We start from the raw sequence: 17149 nt of genomic DNA, 5'->3' as shown, positions 1-17149 counted from the left end.
GGCGGGCAGCGCGATAAAGATTTTACAAAACATCAACGAGAGCATTTACAATGTTTACTCACTAATCTTGACTGGAATTCAACGTGCCTACTAAGAGCGGTGGTGGCGGCGGCAGGCCTGGCTGCCGCGACGCCGGGCAGTTCGCACCAAACGCGTCGTCACACTCGCGCCCACGCACCCCCACGCGCGCACGCAGGCCGTCTACCGTTTTGATTCACACCCAGTCGCTGCCGGTGTGTAGCGGCTATCACGGATGGCCGGGGCGGGCGGGCCGCCGGCAGCACGGCGTCGGACCCAGGTCACAACAGCTCGTACTGGCGCAGGTGCATGCGCTGGATAATGTCCCTGCAGTCGTTGAACACCCGCCGGATGTTCTCCGTGTCGACGGCGCAGGTGAAGTGCGGGTAACAGTAGTGCTTGCCGTCGCCGCTCGCCGTGCTGATGCGCTGCAACGGCAGACGCTGGCCGCGTGAGTGAAGGGCGGCGGACACACGGGACAGCGGCAGACGCTGGCCGCGTGCGCGACGGGCGGCGGACACACGGGACAGCGGCAGACGCTGGCCGCGTGAGTGACGGGCGGCGGACACACGGGACAGCGGCAGACGCTGGCCGCGTGAGTGACGGGCGGAGGACACACGGGACAGCGGCAGACGCTGGCCGCGTGAGTGACGGGCGGCGGACACACGGGACAGCGGCAGACGCTGGCCGCGTGCGTGACGGGCGGCGGACACACGGGACAGCGGCAGACGCCGGCCGCGTGAGTGGTGGGCGACGGACACGTGGGGCACTCGAGTGGCGAACACACTAGGACAAAAACGGGAGCGACTGACACTGGGGTCGCCCCATCCGGCGGAAGGCAACCAGCCAGGGCAAGAGGACATCGCGGAGAGTGGCACCGTCCATGGCGTCGTGGAGTTCGCATCCATCTCCATAAACCATATGGTGCTTATGGGCACCATAAGCCAGGTCAGGCTCGCACTTCCTCACTCAGCACTCCTCACAGCATGCCCACCACAGACTCGTCACTCCTCACAGCACACACACCCAGACTCGCCACTCCTCACAGCACGCCCACCACAGACTCGCAACTCCTTACGACACGCACACCACAGACTCGCCACACCTTACAACACGCCCACCGCAAACTCGCCACTGCTCACAGCATGCCCACCAGACTCATCACTCCTCACAGCACGCCCATCACAGACTCGCCGCTCCTCACAAACGCCCACCACAAACTCGCCACTCCTCACAGCACGCCCCCCAGACCCGAAACGCCTCACAGCATGCCCACCAGACTCGACACGCCTCACAGCATGCCCATCACAGACACCACTCCTCACAGCACGCCCACCACAGACTCGACACTCCTCACAGCACGCCTACCACCGCAGCAACAGGTCACGCAACTTACTTCTATATTCACCACTCTTGGTGGAGATAATTAAATTCCACGACGTGCTCTAATACCACCGATACCATTCTCACCAACCTCCCCACGATTACATGCTTCGTATGCTAGATGATTTCAGAAAACACCCGTAGCGAGTCACGTCCGGAGGCACGGCTGGCGGCGCTGCGACACGTACCAGGAACTCGTCTCGGATGAAGTACTTGGCGCGGACAACGTTGGCCTCCTCGCCATCCTCGACGTGCGCGTCCACGGCGTGGTGTACGGCAAAGTCGGCGAAGTAGTCCTCCAGCTTCGACTTACCGGCGCGCACCTTCTCTTCCAGCAGGTCCTGCTTGTTCAGAAGAGGATCACCGAGATGGTCCTCAACCACCTGCCGGCGAGAGACGGACAGCGTGACGCACGGGACGCATCACCTCTGCCGGACGCGAAACAGGGCCCGAGTGGACGGAGGCAACAGTAGAGGGAACACGTACCGTCGGAAGCAGTGAGAATAGGGGAGCGTTCCTCCTGTCCTCTGCAGTTGAAAAAACGAACTGGCAGGGCTGCAGTAGATTATTTATTCGCGTCCTCCGCACAGAGACTCCGCAGCGCTGCTAGCTTTGACTACGCATGCGCCTAGGCGTAATGCAACAGCCAACTGACATGAGTATGTTCTTTATCGAATGATGCATCTGAGTCAAACTTCAACAAAGGGGGGGGGGGAGTTTCCACGACATCGATGCGTTACTGCGCACAGTCACCTTGACAAGGTGACCAAGTCATTCCTGTGCCAACAGGCCTACCAGACACGCTTCCGGGGGGTTCGCCGCAAAGCGCACAACACACCCCTCACTAAGTCGTCGCTTCGTTATTTCATAGTAGTTCGAACCCATTGCCCATCGCTGGAATTCATCGTCGGAACACAGCGAGATCCCGGGATGCACAGAGGCCCGTCCAGTGCAGTGACCCAGCCACACACACGGAGGCCCGTCCAGTGCAGTGACCCAGTCACACACACACAGAGGCCCGTCCAGTACAGTGACCCAGACACACATTCAGGGGTCCGTCCAGTCAGTGACCCCCACACCACGGGGCCAGTCCAGTGCAGTGACCCAGACACGCATTCAGGGGCCCGTCCAGTGCAGTGACCAGCCACACACACGGCCCGTCCAGTGCAGTGACCCAGCCACACACGGGGCCCGTCCAGTGCAGCGACCCAGCCACACACACGGGGCCCGTCCAGTGCAGTGACCCACCACACACACGGCGCCAGTCCAGTCAGCGACCCAGCCACACGCACGGAGGCCAGTCCAGTGCAGTGACACAGACACATTCAGTGGCCAGTCCAGTGCAGTGACCCAGCCACACACACGGAGGCCCGTCCAGAGCATTTACCCCAGCCACACACAAGGGGCCCGTCCAGTGCAGTGACCCAGCCACACACACGGAGGCCAGTCCAGTCAGTGACCCAGCCACACGCACGGAGGCCAGTCCAATGCAGTGACCCAGCCACACAAAAGGAGGTTCGTCCAATGCAGTGGCCCAGCCACGCAAACGCGTAGTCGGCGGCGGGGACTCCGCCCCCCCCCCCCCCCCCCCCTCCATTCGGGAACCGCCCGCGGTGCCACCTGCGTCGCTCGGGCCACCGCAGGGTCGACCAGACGCGGGTCAGCGGGGGTGGGCCAGGTCAAACACGCCACAGTCCGCCAACGGGCAGCCCGCGACAGCAGCGTCGGAGGCCGCCAGCAGCGCTACTGCGCGCGACGGGGCACAGCTAGCGGAGAAGCAGCAAGTGAAACATTTCAGACGAGTGAAAAGGCAAGACAGGCTGCCGACAGGGAGCGCTCCAGCTGAGTTGACCGGCAGTGCCGGAGAGCGATGCACACCAGCGGCACCAGGCGGCTGGGCAGGGGCGGCCTCGTGCCTCCCAGGCCCGCAGGCAGGCCACGCCCTCATCCTGTGCCCTGCTGGCCAGCGTCTGACAGCTGCCACAGAGCGCACACGGAGCCACAGGCCCTGGGCGGAGCCAGCCACATACCTATTATTCCATATGCTTCTGAAGAGATCAAGCGATTCCTTCAGCCGGTTCTGGCTGGGGTCTTCACGCAGGACCATGTTGTAGCTGCTGCAGGCCGTGACGAAGATGATGGCCGTGACGGTCGTTGAAGCACTGGATCCACTTCCGTCGCTCGTCGCGCTGGCCTCCGACGTCGAACATGCTGGACGAGGAGGATTCGATGTCAGTGGGTCCACAGCCCCTCCCACAGACGCAGCGGCTGCCCACAGTGCACGGCGCGGAGCCGGCAGCCCCGAAGGACCTTTCCACGCGGACGGGACAGCTGCCGATCACCGGTGCCGCTGTCAGTTGACGCCCCTCCCCCTCTCCCTTCCGAGATAGTACAGAACATCTCACCGGCCAGCCCACTCGCGCCACGACCGTGGCCGTGGGCCGACCAAAAGACCGTCCCGCACACTGTGTGTGTGTGTGTGGGGGGGGGGGGGGAGTCCAGTTGCACTGCGACATTCTCCTCGCACACACAGGCCAGCTGGTCGCGGGCGGCGGCGTCCGCAGGTACGCGCCGCTCAGACAGACCGCCGGCGATAGCATCACCCAGGTCATCAGGACTGCCGTCGTGCGTTGCGCACGGTTGACACACAGCAGCCACGGGCCACCTCTCCGTAGCGCTTATATCATTATATCAGCGAATACGGCAATCAACGCCTGGCTTACAAACGGCCAATCAACTAGCAATTCACAGGACTGAAATCAGTTAGTTTAGTTCGACCATGCGCACGACCTCCGCGCTAGTGCTGTGCGGGACGTCACAGCCGCGACAGAAGCCTGCTCCCGCCGGTTGCCCGACCGGCCGCGGCCCGCGGGCCGCAGCGCCGAGCCGTGCCTTGCTGGGGGGAGTCCCGGCCGGCCGGCAGCTGGACGCCCCGCCATTTGTGAACAGGGACGGTGACGGCCGCAGACCGGCGGCCCACGCGTGGCGCGCCCCCCGCCGAAACGCGGCCTGGCGAATGGGCGGGTCGGGCGGCTGCGAGAAGCCGTGCGGACGGTTCAGGCTTCCGACCCCAGGAGCGATGAACGCGCACTCCTACTGTTCGTGCCCAGACCAGGTCACGAGCAATGACAACAGTCTCCAACCACGCACAGCCTTCGTCTGTTCAAACATGTCGCACACCGGAGTCTTGCAACAATCCAGAGAGACAAATCAACCTCACTGGAAGTTTACTTTGTCCACTTGGAACTTGGTTTCAAAGATGCCGGAGGTGAGCACTCGACACCGCAGAATGTCCTGGGGGCAGGCGACGGGTCAAAGGCCTGCGGGAGACGTTCCACGATCGGCTGTCCGGTGTTGTGCCCAGACGGCAACCCGATAATGGCGGCGGGGTCCCGCTTCCACCCTCCTCCCGTTGGTCCCGTGTTCTGCTAACGCGGAATAGTGAATAGCATCAACAGCGCCTAAGCACGCACCGCACTGTCGCACGTGCTCCTTTCGATGAACCGGAAGTCCAATACATGTTCAATGTGATGTGCGTAAGTCTAATGAGTTCAACAGACAGAGGTGAGAAACATTTCTGTTCTGCCACCCCCCTCTTCACGTATCTCCCACGATCACGGGGGTAGCCGGGGAGTGCAACCCTTGCGTCCCTGCTGCTCAGCCAGAGCCACACTTCCTGGGCATCCCACCAATGCGTGCACGCGAGCCGCTGACGCGAGGCCGGGAGTCCGCTGGAGGGCGCCATAGTGGCAGGCTGGGCGAGCAACAACACCGCACCTGCCTCGGCGGAATATTTTATGACAAGGCGACTAGTCTTTTGTCTCCAAAGGCACAGCACATCTCGGTTCCCTCGACGGCACCAGACACCGCGTAAGCCGCAATGCCACAGGGCATCACGCCGTCGGAAAATGCACACCGACACCCGCCATAAGCGGCAGAACAAAAGTGTGCACCACGCGACGCCTGGGACCAAAATAGAACGCCGCCCGCGGGCCCGCCGAGCAGCGCCCGGCCGCGTCCTGCCACCGACGGCGTACCTGCTCGGTGGGCGAGTAGTTATCCTGCCGGATCGTGCTGGTTTTATCCAGGAAGCTGAAACAGACGGACCGTGGTCAGTGCGGTGGCGCGGCGTGCGGCACAGATGCGCCCTACAGGCCAGCATGTAGCGCTGTTGCTCGTGATACTGACACACTATAAAGCCCCGGGGAGGTCAACACCTGGAACATTCACGCATTACTGACCTCTCACAGAAACCCGTCACAACGACTCCCGTGCCCCCCCCCTCGTAATACTGTTCTCACATGGCCGAGGGAGGGGTTTCCCCATCACCTCCCGGTATTGGCGACACAGCCTCTGGGGGGGGGGGGAAGGGGGTGATGACTTTCCTGTGATACTAATCCAACCGCATCTCGAGGAGCAGGCCAGTCTCTCGTGTAAGCGACCCCACGCCAGGCTCGCTGGGTCACCAGCTGTCAGTGCGCATTTCTGCACAGTCGATTTTCGAGCGGCCGGGTAGCAACAGCGTCGCCCCCCGCCGCGGTCGTCGACCGAACGGGAAGCGCAGGCGCGACACCTGGTAGCCAGTAGTCAATGCAGTATCGCCGCGCAAGCCGCTAGGTGGCCCTGCTAACCTTCCAAACCCAAAGCTACGGACGCAGACCGCAGTGGTCGCCGGGGCAACCGCAAATGTTACCAGTCCGGCAGCAAATGCACCGCCAATCCTGGTACACTGCGACAATTAAACAGGTGAAAGGTGCAAAAAGTTCCAGACATGCGGCAATGCGCAGTCGGTCCTAGGCAACAAACTGTAGCACCAAGGCAACCAAGGCGTGCAAAACAACGGCGCTCTGCAACGACGACGCGAAATGGCTGATTGAGGGGGCAGGCCGTTTTTAAAGATGAAGATCACGGTATCTTTTAAGCCCCTGGGGGTTAAACTATGCTGAATACAGACAGCGTACGACCGAAATAACAAACTTTTATGATGAAACCCGATGAAAGCTTCCACAACTGCGTCAGCAGCAACGGAGCACAGGTCTCGGTTTCGTCACCTGTCTTTAAGAATGCCTAAGCAGTGGTCGTCCAGACCCATTCGTCACAAACATTTGAGGCTGCTCGTTAACAGTGCGCTGGAAGCGTGGTTCGACGCGGCAGTCCACAAGATGTCACGCAGATCAAGGCGCTGAATCTCCTCCAAAAATGACAACCTCTAACAATGGAGACGGCGCCAGCACACGGTCCACACCCAGCGCCACCCCTAGCACACGAGACGAGACGAGACGAAACGAGACGAGACCGAGACGAGACGGCCGAAGCCGACGCCGGCTTCGCTCGCTCAGCGAGCCCGGTATTGACGATATCGGATAAGGTTGGGGGCCGAACCTTTCGGGGCGAGATATACACATGCTTGAGAAGCGGGTGCAGCCGACGGGCGGTCGTCCTCCGCTCCGTCCCTCGAGGGTAACGGACACGTCCTAATCGGATGCGCTGATTATGAGTCCGGAGTTGTTATCCTGGCAGTTATCGACTTTCGGTATACAAGGAGACACTGGCTAAACAGCGTTATCAAGCACAAATTGGTTACGTTGCAAATGCTCGACGTTTCAAGCTGGGCTAATGGTCACGAGTTAATCCAGATAAGCGAGCACCAGACTGAAAAAACAACACGCGTGAATATTAAAAATGCTACGGATCTGTGTGAACACAAACTGGGAAGTAGTTTAACATATGTATAATTTGTTTACTTTACCCCTATACAACTTCCTTGCAAATTTGGTTTAGCGATAACTGGAACATGTTTTGATGGAGCGTAACCGAAGCACGAGAGAGAGAGAGAGAGAGAGAGAGAGAGAGAGAGAGAGAGAGAGAGAGAGAGAGAGAGAGAGAGAGAGAGAGAGAGAGAGAGAGAGAGAGAGAGAGAGAGAGAGAGAGAGAGAGAGAGAGAGAGAGAGAGAGAGAGAGAGAGAGAGAGAGAGAGAGAGAGAGAGAGAGAGAGAGAGAGAGAGAGAGAGAGAGAGAGAGAGAGAGAGAGAGAGGGGGCGATTTTGGACATTGTTGCGTTACCCTACGATTGCAAACCAAGCTAAAATTTGTAAGAACAAGCTAAAACCTTTCAGCCCCGCGCCACTGGGTTCCTCTAATGACAAGGAATACGCCCGTTATCTATTTCGCATATCCAGCTCAATTCGAAGTGCATGACGTTATTTATGGACGACCTCTTCTGCTAATGTGGGTCAGCGGTATACGTGGTCGTGGAGAGCCTAAGCGACTAGCGGAAGTTCGAACTAAATACCCCAGGGCTAAATATGAGCTAAGTACCCCGAATGGGCGCTTTAAGTAGAAGAAACAAAGCGCAGGACTTGTGAACGGTTTAATAAACACCTTGGAGAGCTCTGATCCAGAGAAAGCCCATTTTCAGAGCGGCTCGTACCCTTCGCATAGTTCCAGGGGGCTTTCCTAACTATTCGGTAGCCTTTATGAGACTCCCATCATGAGCCCATACCAGTCACAATCCCCGACTGGCTCAAATGCCAGTGTGCGGATCTACTTCTTTCCTACGCTTCAGAAGCGTACACCGAGGCATCTAAGACCAGTTGTGTCCCGCAACATCACGTCAATTGTACCAATTCGAATCTCTTTTCGGACAGCGTAGGGTGTCTGTCCCCTGGGACACAAACATATGCACATGCATAATTTGTTTGCTTTACTCCTATACAACTTCCTCGCAAATCTGATGTGCGCATAATGTGTTTGTTATGACAAACACGATACAGCTCAACCCAGGTAAATTTTTCGAACACCGACTAATACGACACAAATACTGGCAGGCAGAATTACACTCAACGACACTATTCGATCCAGCGTCCGTCCTGCCGCCTAACAGCTGTCCCACTGCCCGCCGGCAGACCTGGTTTGCCTGGGCGGTCGCCGGGCGCCCTCCAAGCGACTCCAAGCCGACCGGCGGCGGCGGCGGCGGCGGCGGCCGGTCAGCGCAGTCGGGCTGGGTACGCCCGGTCGATGGCGTCGGGGTGGCCGGGGGCGCGGTCGGGTCAGTCGGGTCGGCCAGCGGCGGGGACTCCCGGCCGCACCCCGCCGACGCTGCGCCCGCCGCAGGCACTCGGCCGCCAGTCCGCACTGGCCCGATGGGGCCCGCGGCGCCGGTGACAAGACGTCGATCGACGAGTATCGGCGTCGACCGCAATGAGGTAATGCCGTACTCAATGCGCCCATGGACGTTGCCCTGCGTTTCGAATACCCAAGCAGGCTAACGTAACGCCCCACGTGCGTTCTGTTCATGTCATGCGCGGATGCTGACATCACGCACAGATTCAAAGATCACGAGCGTCGCCTGTGGCCAGAAAAAGGGCTTTAACCAAAGCCCCGGTGCGAAACGACATTTTGGAATGGCAGTGACAGTGACCAATTTCCTCTTTTACACATAGCACATGCCCCAAAGCTGCAGGACCAAAGCTCGGACTTTGGAAGATTGTGGTGATACTTACTACAAAGGAGCGCACATATACAGGAATCTCGAACGACACAAGGCGTGCAAAGCCGGTTATGCGCAGTTGCACGCCACTTATCGTCGTGCCCACACATGCGTAACACTTGCCGCCGCGTAGAAACTTCCTACATGCTATCTAAAATCGGAAGCATCTTCGAGAGATAATCAAGCCAAAACCTTCAGATAGTATCATGTACAGCCGAGATGCCCGTCGTCTGACAATTGTCCCGTATTCAACAAATAATTTTTTTCAGACGGTGCACTGTCTGAACACAAGGGTTATGAGGAAAGCCTTGCTAAGCTTCCTATACGTAAACACGAGACACCACAATTGTCTAGCCAGAGAATCATCCTCGATAAAGGTGCAGCATGACTGAAGACGGTCACCATGTCTTGATATGCATAACGGGCTTTAGCCGACTTCCTATACGCCAATAGACACCACAATTTTCTAGCCAGCTAATTGTCCTCGATATAAGTGCAACCTAGCTGGAGACGGTTACCATGTCTTCTACCTTTAACGGGCTTTAACAAGCTTCCTATACTTTAACACGGACGCCACGTTTTTCTAGGCAGTAAATCGTCCTCGATGTACGCGCAAACCGGCTGGAAACGGTTACCACGCATTAAAACAAATAACGGACTTTGAAGATGCCAGAACAAAATCCAATCTGACGAACACTTACACACCGTTGTAATTTGCAACCACAAAATCCACTAGCAATAACGCATTCCGGTACGTCTGGGGCGAAACCGCAAATCGACGTGCATGACGTGAGCAGCAGTGTCAGCGTCATGGTGCTTTGGAAGACTCTTCTGCCACTGCGTCCATCCCGGCAAGTCCCCGTGCGCACGCCCCATAAGGCTGAGCTCACACAAAAGGCTTACGACAGTGCCTGAGTCTCGTAATATTTATGCCAGAACTGACCCACGCAGAATCACAGGAGCACGCCGCCAGCCTCATTCGGGCCAAAGACACGACGCGAAGCGTCTTAGAACGGAAGGAGCGTGTGGGAAATCATTTAGTTTTTTCCATGCAATGCCACAAGGAGTATCACATTTTGATAACATTCCGAGACGTGCTTGGCAGATTCTTCGACAGCTTCTCAAACATTGAAAAAAAATAGCAGACAGATAATAAAAGGTCCAGAATTCTTCTCGCCGCGGGGATGATGCTGATCGGCATAGTTCAGGTGTTCGGATAACAGCATGAGGCGATAGCATCAGGTCCATGGCGTCGTGGCATTACCAGAAACTTAAGGTGGTACAAATAATACTAAGGCATTTCCCGTACCACAAAGCTAGCACCTGTTTCTACGCGACAGATACGGGCGGTGGGGTGGGGGGGGGGGGGGGGGGGGGAGCAGTAACCCCCCAGGTGCTTTATAAACACAACCATGATAAGCCTATTCATTCTCTAACCTGCGACGATAGAATGTCTGTCCCTCTTCATCATCTTTCTGGGCTGATAGAATGCTTGTCCTGTCCATTTATTACCTCCCTGGATGAATGGGCAGGCAGGCTCCTAAAGGTTCCCACGCTATTGTTAGAGTACCTCAACAATACAGGCACCAAAAATAGCTGAACAATTAGCACGTCAGCGTTATGAGAGTCTCTGAAGGGAAACCGATGCGTTTACTCATGTCAGTTCTCAGAAAATATCGTGCATTTTGTGAGCGAGAAAGGCGTGGGCCTGAGATCAAGCGCCGGGGCCAGATAACCCGCCCGGGTGGAAGTGCTGCATTCCATCGACTGGTAAAGGGCTATCAGATGCCAGTGCAACATACTCGGCAGCTTTGTGTTCCAATTTTCTTCGGTCAATCCCCGGTGTAGGAGTCGGAGTGCCAGGTCTTACCTTGTCACGTAACACGAAAACAACTCCGACCGTTTTCAAACCTTAACCGTAATCAGAGTCTGAGTCCAAGCCAATTGACACTCGGTCCGAGTCCGTGGCTGGGTTTGTGAACCACCGGGCCGAAACCCATCAGTTTCTTATGGGTCGAATACGCAAAACGTTTTATATCAAGCAACGCGAAAAGGGAAGGTCAATAACAAGCGTTTTATAAGAATAACCTTACCCAGCCAAATTTGACGTAACCTTTACCTGGTTCATGTCTTACCTGACAACCTGCCGAATCAAAATTAGAAAAGGCATCACTATGTAGGCTTGTGGTAATGACCTTCACGAAGTTGCAAAGATTGATGCAAATTTTACTCAACCTGGCCGAAACCAGTTCAAACCTAACACACCCTGCCGAGCTCAAATGATGTGTTTACCGGAACGTAACTGACCCACCTAATTCAGCACAGCCCGTTAAGGATGGGAAAACCTATACTCAAGTCCTCAGCCAACTACTCCTTTCGGAACACGCACTGCTCTTTAAGTGCACCCTACAGTCACAGTTGTATATGAATGAACACACAATTTCAGTTCCGGGCCCACGTTTTCGGAATCTTCAAGTTCACGTACGAGTGCACGCCTCAATCTTTTTGTACATGAGTCCAAGCGCGATACACACGTGCAATAGAAGATTCGTTCGAACCTGAACCAAACTGTCACGTGTCGGAATTGGAGCTGGATTTGGATCGGACTGGGACCCATCCCTGGAGCTCGGGCAGGTCCAGTCGCGCCACCCGCTGACCACCGGCCAATGGGGTGACCGTCCGCTCGGACGGGGGCGGCTGGAGCAGCGCCCTCGGGACCGCGCTGGGCCGGGCCTCCCCGGCAGCCCTTCCGACCGGGACGACGGCGGCCGCCCGTCGCCCTGGTCGGCGGGGGGCGTCAGCTGGGCGGCGGCGGGTGCGGCCGGCGCCGCCCGCCCGGTCGAACGGGCAGGGTCGATGGCGACAGGCGGCGGCCGGGCGCACCTGCCCGACCGGCGAGTGGCGGCGGTGGCGGCGGCGACCGCCGCTGACCCGGCGCGGGCGGCGCGCGCGCCGGCCGCCGACCTTGGGCGGCTATCGACCGGCGCCGGCTGGGAGCGTGTGTACGCCCAGAATAGCTCACTGACGGCCTCCCGGTGTGGCGGCGCGGACCGGACGGCCCACGTGCTTGACGGCCGGCCCGGCGGCAGCCGCTGCCGCGGCGTGCGCGCTGCCGGCCCCCAGCAGCCCGTTCAGACGGGCCGGTCGCCGTCCCGGAGACGCGAGCGTGCTCGGCCGCCGGCCGAGGCCACGCCGGCACCCGGAACTCGGCTGACAGCGTCCCCGCCGCCCCACCGGCCCGGGGAGGTCGCGCCGCCGCCGCCGCCGCCGCCGCCGCCGCCGCCGCGCTCCCCAGCCCGCCCACGCTGCACCCGGCCCCGGCCCAAATCGACCGTCAAAGCGCACTCATTAGCCATCAGCAGAGCTTTGCGACGTCGGCAGAAGCTTCACACCAAGAGTGTGCCGCCAGCCTTTGTTCCAGTGCGTCGGGGTCGTCCGCCGCCACCCAGCCTGGGGTGCACTGGGCGTCATTCCACACCATGAACTAATCCACAGCCGTCGGCGAGACCAACGCAGATCGACAATGCACATTTAAAATAGCAAGGTCTGATAATAGCGGAGTAGCGCAGCAAAAATAGCGCATCAGCGCGGCCGGCCGGCTCCGTACGCCAACTCTCCCCTCTCACCGGGCTCCGGGTTAAATCCAGAGCAGGTCGAGCTGGTTTTCCGGCGCCAGCTGGTGCGACAAGACCAGCGGGACGCGGCGGACGGCGCGCCCCGGAGGCCGCGCCGTCCGAGCTGGCGGCCCGGCTAGCGATCGGATGCAACAGCGGCCCGGGCCGGCCGGCCGGCAGCGCGCCGCTGCATCATCCCGCCGGCGAGGACCTGTCCTCAAGGCCATCGGCCCGGTGCCATCCTGTTTCGCGGAAGCGGCCGGGCGGGCCAGATCCGGCCAGCGGCAGATGGTCCACTGGCACATATGGAGCGGGAGACGACCGTACGTCGGCACAGATGGAGCGGGAGACGAAGGTCCACTGGCACAGATAGAACGCGAGACGACGGTCCACTGGCACGGATGGAGCGGGAGCGACGATCCACTGACACAGATGGAGCGGGAGACTGCGATCAAATGGCACGGATGGGGCGGGGGCGACTATCCACTGATACAGATGGAGCGGGAGACGGCGATCCACTGGCGTAGATGGAGTGGGAGACTGCGATCCACTGGCACGGATGGAGCGGGGGCGACGGTTCAGATACAGACGGAGCGGGAGACGGCGATCCACTGGCGTAGATGGAGTGGGAGACGGCGATCCGCTGGCACAGATGGATCGGGAGACAGCGATCCACTAACACAGCGGGAGCGTGCTGTCGGGACGGCTCGGCCCGGCCGCTCAATACCCCGCGGCGGCCGGTCATCCTTCACCAGCTGCAGCGCCTGCGGAGGCCACACAGCCGGCTCAGACGACGGCAGGGATCGCCGGGCGCGCCCGTCACGGTCACATCCCAAGCGGTGCGCACGGCTGCCGAGTCGAGCGGTGCGCACGGCTGCCGAGTCGAGCGGTGCGTACGACTCGAGTCGAGCGGTGCGCACGGCTCCGAGTCGAGCGGTGCGCACGGCTGCGAGTCGAGCGGTGCGCGCGGCTGCCGAGTCGAGCGGTGCGCACGGCTGCCGAGTCGAGCGATGCGCACGGCTGCCGAGTCGAGCGGTGCGTGCCGCTGCCGAGTCCAGCGGTGCGCGCCGCTTCCGAGTCGAGCGGTGCGTACGACTCGAGTCGAGCGGTGCGCACGGCTGCCGAGTCGAGCGGTGCGCACGGCTGTCGAGTCGAGCGGTGCGTACGACTCGAGTCGAGGGTGCACCGGCTGCCGAGTCGAGCGGTGCGCACGGCTGCCGAGTCGAGCGGTGCGCACGGCTGCCGAGTCGAGCGGTGCGTACGGCTGCCGAGTCGAGCGGTGCGCACGGCTGCCGAGTCGAGCGGTGCGCACGGCTGTCGAGTCGAGCGGTGCGCACGGAAGCCGAGTCGAGCGGTGCGCACGGCTGCCGAGTCGAGCGGTGCGCACGGCTGCCGAGTCGAGCGGTGCGCACGGCTGCCGAGTCGAGCGGTGCGCACGGAGCCGAGTCGAGCGTGCGCACGGCTGCCGAGTCGAGCGGATGGCGCACAGCTGCCGAGTCGAACGCGCGCACGGCTGCCGAGTCGAGCGGTGCGCGGCGCCGGAGCCGCCGTCACTGGCGGAAAGCCCGCCTGAGGTGTCAGCCAGGCGGCGAAGCCAGACGGCGGAGTGCACGATCCGCTGTCCGGACGTGGGCCAGCTCTGCGTTTAAGGAAACGCGGCGCGCGTCGTCGCGTGCCGTGGCGGCGGCGACTGCGGCCGTTCAAGTGGCACTTGGGGTTCATGACGCAACCGAGACCCGAGCCCGGGTGCCCGCGTGGGAGCCGAGGGAGCTAACCGCTGGGTCACGAGGCCAGGTGGGCTCCCACGCCAAGGCGAGGGCGAGGTCGGTGCGGCGGGCAGGAGCGGCACTCTTCCCGACGGCGCCGGTCAGGACCGCCGCCCACGAGCGCCACATCGCTCGCCGTCGGCGACCGCTCGGAAACAGACACACAGCCCTGGCGCGCTGCCAGCGTAGCTCCGCTGTACGTGTGCAGTAAGATGCGGCTGCAGCACTTCGAGAGACTCCAGTTCTGCCGCAGCAAGGGCCTGCCACTTTTTAACACCCTTGGGAGTGAAGCAGTTCGCTTTTCCCGATGGGTAGGACACAAATCAGTGACAAATGCACCACGCAGTGTAATTTAAACACGAAACACAACAGTTCATTTTGCGTAATAACTTACATTCTGCCCTCAAATGTTGTGAGAAATGTACCAGAAACGTCCTTAAAGTAATCGTGCATAATATATGAACCAAACTGTACTGCGGTACAGCATGCCACCGACGGCCACAAAATACATTGCCCCTTGTGTGTGTGTGTGGTTTTTTTTTTGCTACGCTTTCAAGTCGTCAGGCATGACGCGTGTACCTGAAATTCCCCTCCAGGCTGCAGGTCGCGTACAGTGCGCACGCCCAGTCGCTGGCGTCGCTTGTCAACTTGGCTCGGCCCGATACCGATCCGAATGACGTCGCTTGTCGACTTGGCTCGGCCCGATGCCGATCCGAATGACGTCGCTTGTCGACTTGGCTCGGCCCGATACCGATCCAAATGACGTCGCTTGTCGACTTGGCTCGGCCCGATACCGATCCGAATGACGTCGCTTGTCGACTTGGCTCGGCCCGATACCGATCCGAATGACGTCGCTTGTCGACTTGGCTCGGCCCGATACCGATCCGAAAGACGTCGCTTGTCGACTTGGCTCGGCCCGATACCGATCCGAATGACGTCGCTTGTCGACATGGCTCGGCCCGACACCGATCCGAATGACGTCGCTCGTCGACTTGGCTCGGCCCGATACCGATCCGAATGACGTCGCTTGTCGACTCGGCCCGGTCCGATACCGATCCGAATGATGTCGCTATGGCGGCGGCGAGCACATGACGGAGCCGGTGACTCGCACCAGCGTAATCGACACATTATCAAACATATTTATCGCGTCAGGCGCGGGGTACACTGCGAGAAAATCCGCCCCGTATCCGATTCCATACAAGAGCACCGGCAGCCAGCGGCGGCAGCTGCGGCGCTTTTTCTTCAGCGGCGCCACTCGGTCGGCGTGTCGGCGGGCCGTGAGCGCCGGCTGCGGCCACTCCGGGGCGGCGAGGCAGCGTGCAAGCGCACCTGAGGCCCGGCCCGTCTCCACGGCAACGGTTGCCGATCCAGCCGGCCACGCACGCCGCCGGCCTGCCGGCACCATCACGGCCTCCCCCAGGCCCCACGGAGTAGCGGGCGTGGGCCGACTCGAGTCACGTGTACGGAGCCCACAGCCCTGCCACGGAGGAGCTGTGGAGCTTCCTCTGAGGTGGGCTGATATTCGCCAAAACTTCGAATGGTGCGTCTATACCAGGAACGTAAGTCACTGCAGGACATAGCAGATGGGTGAACGCCGGCTTGTTTAAAGAACGCCGGGGGAGACCGAGCATAATGAGTCTACTGAAAAGGGGCTAAGACCAGGCCGCGAGCAATTTATTGTGGCGTTAGCAGGTAATCGTTATGGCCAGACCATTAGCCCACATCGGTCGCTATCGACTGCAACATGCTTAAAACAACAGTGAACTATTAACAATAAGCCTCTGGGTACAGCTCAGACACTTAAGTTCGAGTGTTACAGATACAAATGACAAAGGCCGTCAGTTCAAGAGTCCTCAAATCAGGCCACGCCACTCAGAGTTCTCTTGTGTCCACTGGGCTGTTGCATGGGCGCCAGTAAAACAACTCCCGAGTCGCAGCTATCAGCCGCAAACGGCGGCCGTCCACCGGACCAATCGAAACGCCGCGCCGCGCCCTGTGTAGGATTGCATCGTCGAGTGTTACGATATCAGCCGCGTGTCCGATAACGCGATTGAATAGCTCGACTCCGTCGATAGGAATTCCCGGTGCGGCGCGGCGCCGTGGCCGGCGAGACCGCGCCGCGCTGGCGCGGCCGCCGCCGTCCAGGCCGCTCCCGGTCACTATGGCAACAGCGAGCCAGTCCAAAGGCTTAATTCGATCGGCCGATTACGGCCGCCACCGGTCTGCGCTCGGGCGGCTGTGCCGTTCTCGATGCCCAGTTTTGACGTCCGCCGCAGACTCGTCCTGGCTGCCTGCCAGTTGCAGTCGCGGCCCGACGCCGTAACACGGCGCGCGCCGCGTCTTCGCCGGGCGAATACGCACCGGACACGAGTTTCGTAGAGATGCGTAGCGCGCGCAATGCCATTTCAGCATCGCCGAGAAAACCGGAGGAAACGCCACCGGGAAAACCAGAGGAAATTGAGCTTCTGCGACAGCAAGAAATGATCGCAAAATGGTGGTTACACGTTGCCTTCTGAGCCACCCGATAAATTTGGTATGTCCGCCCAATTCTGTCGTTCTGGTGCTATCATGGATTGACTTCGGGAAGCAGGCATCCCGTTGGGTTAGGGTTCGGACTTCCCTGTTCCTCTAGCCAGCATTTCGCCGCCTGACCAAATTCGCTTTATCGGAATGGCGTCCGACTAAACGCAAAAGTGATGCCCAAACTCAAGCAGAAGAGACTGGGGCCATTTTGTAACCGCGATGAAAATGCAAATAATCTACATTCGGCAGCTCGAAATACACACGAACCATATGAATGTTGCACACTGGTTGAAATAGGTTCAGAATACTGACTATCGAATGTTCTGTCATTTTTCTCCGGAGGGGAGGAGGGGGGG

General features: G+C 59.8%; 1 pseudogene; it reads right to left on the bottom strand.

Moving 5' to 3' along the window:
• Window positions 1–19: 19 nt before the first annotated feature.
• Window positions 20–17149, bottom strand: part of LOC119105289 (guanine nucleotide-binding protein G(s) subunit alpha-like) — a 42642-nt pseudogene continuing 25512 nt past the window's right edge.

This window comes from Pollicipes pollicipes, unplaced genomic scaffold (assembly GCF_011947565.3).
Source record: "Pollicipes pollicipes isolate AB1234 unplaced genomic scaffold, Ppol_2.1 Scaffold_6138;HRSCAF=7277_pilon_pilon_pilon, whole genome shotgun sequence".
In the NCBI taxonomy this organism is placed as follows: Eukaryota; Metazoa; Arthropoda; class Thecostraca; order Pollicipedomorpha; family Pollicipedidae; genus Pollicipes; species Pollicipes pollicipes.
This window is presented reverse-complemented; position numbering and strand designations above follow the sequence as displayed.